Source organism: Armigeres subalbatus, chromosome 2 (genome assembly GCF_024139115.2).
Source record: "Armigeres subalbatus isolate Guangzhou_Male chromosome 2, GZ_Asu_2, whole genome shotgun sequence".
Lineage (NCBI taxonomy): Eukaryota > Metazoa > Arthropoda > Insecta > Diptera > Culicidae > Armigeres > Armigeres subalbatus.
This window is the reverse complement of record NC_085140.1, coordinates 425,046,900-425,049,255: the sequence shown is the minus strand read 5'-3', so window position 1 is coordinate 425,049,255 and position 2,356 is coordinate 425,046,900.

Genomic DNA, 2,356 nt, shown 5'->3' with positions numbered 1-2,356 from the left:
CGTTTAAAAGTGATGAAGAAAATGGTACATCGTACCATATAAACCCTATATGATGTTGGTGTATTAACTAAATGCGAGAAAGGCACCACCAACGCTAGGTGGATTAAACTGGGTTTTTACATTTGTTGCTACTGCATTTGGATCAGTATACTGTAGTAATAATTAATATTAGGTAATCGTGTGTAACATGTGATGAAATATTTTGCATTTCCGTAATCAAAGTACCACAATATGGCAAATACCTTAGCGGCGCTCAATCGAGAGAGACAGAGATGAAATAGCAAAAATCGTATTCTACAAAATTGTTCGGATGGTCGAAGTCATCAAGTTTAATTTGAAATTCAATCACTTGGCGTCTAACTGGCGTCCATCGCAATGGTTCCAACCAAGGATGTTAACGATCATTCAGTAATTTAAAAAGTTATCTGGATGGTTGGAACCAAGGATGTTAACGATCATTTAGTAATTTGCGTTCGATTATTTAGCAGTTTGTCAATAACACATTCCAGAAGCTGAATTTCAAAATACGTTGTATGGTGGACTTCTAGTGCAAAGGATTTTCTACAACTCTGCCTAATGGTTCGTGGTTTGAATTCCACTAGTAACGGATTAACGGATAACAAAATTCCAATCATTTAGTTTAAGTTACTGCAACTAGCGCTCTAACTCCGTTATTAGTTGATTTCTAATAACGAACCATTAGGCAAAGTTGTAGAAAAACCTCCGCACTAGAAGTCCACCATACAACATATTTTGAAATTCAGCTTATGAACTGTGTTATTGACAAACTACTAAATGATCGAACGCAAATTACTAAATGATCGTTAACATCCTTGGTTCCAACCATCCAGATAACTTTGTAGAAGACGGCAACTCTTTCCAAGTCTTATAGATCTCGAGATATCCACCTCATTAAATTGCATGTAAGCTAGCGCCACCAAGCAGATGTGTGTCGAACTAATCTGATAATCACAAATCTGAAAGATTTGAAAATAATAAATATTTATAAATATTTTTTCTGATTTTTATTCCGAGTTTGTTATAGCATCCGCGGATATTCACCACCGGTGCGAAACATGATTGCACTTCAACAACCTTGATAGAAACAACCGATGCGAGAACAAGTGCGTAAATAAAATATGAACGCAATTTGTTCTTATACTAGACACTCATTTGGATACACACCGGTGGGGATCGTCTTAAGCGCCTGCTTTGGCAAAAAAGTATTAGAAATATTAATATAATAAACAACATTAAATTTGTTTACGTGTAGGAATGCAACACAAAACCACTCGTTACGAAATTTCTCGAGATTTAGGGTCTGTCTCAATTGGATAATTAAACTCAAATTAAACTTAGAAGTGACAGTTCAATAATTATCGAATAACCCTGCTGGATGAGCAGGATTACTTTTGACACATATCGAATCATTATTAATCGATGTCTTATTGGATTTGCTGGGTAGCACGCAGCCATTCTTATGGCCGGGTGATTTTTTAATTTTTGAACTGTCAGTTTTAAGTAAAATTAAATTTAATTCGGGAAATGAGACAGAGCCTTAGCAGTTGATTGGAGCAGGGATGTATGTAAACCATCGTAAAGTAATGTAGAGTCTCGCGCATTTGTGCGTCCTCATGCAGCATGAAAAGAGAAATTCGAAGAGAGGGAAATGTTTGAAATCCAAGTAAATGCAAAATAAATTTGTTTATGGGTGATTTCAAAATATCCCTCAACTGGCTTGACCACAGAAAAGTGGCTCCATCCGCAGCTCCCAGGATATTAGCACAATGTAAACAGGCCCTCCTTATAGCCGTGCGGTAAGACGGCAAGACCATGCTGAGGGTGGTGTGGTAGTAGCGGATTGTGTTAAAATAATAATCGGAGATACGAAATGAAAGCATGGATTATTTGAATGAGATTTGAATTTCTAAATCGAAGCAATCGGCGTTCGAATAGTAGGCGCCCATTAGCACACGAATATGAACTCGATTGACAGAACAAAACAAAGAACGAGACGATACTAATTCGAATACATGTGAGTACTCATCCCATGATAATTCAGATATTCGACAGATGTCCTAAGGATATTCGCTCGGCCCCGACAGGTGGTTGGGTTCGATTCCCGGTGCCGGCCTAGGCAATTTTCGGATTGGAAATTGTCTCGACTTCCCTGGGCATAAAAGTATCATCGTGTTAGTCTCATGATATACGAATGCAAAAATGGTAACTTGGCTTAGAAATCTCGCAGTTAATAACTGTGTAAGTGCTTAATGAACACTAAGCTGCGAGCTCTCTCCCAGTGTGGGGATGTAATGCCAATAAGAAGAAGAAGAAACAGGACCTGTCTAGGCACGGT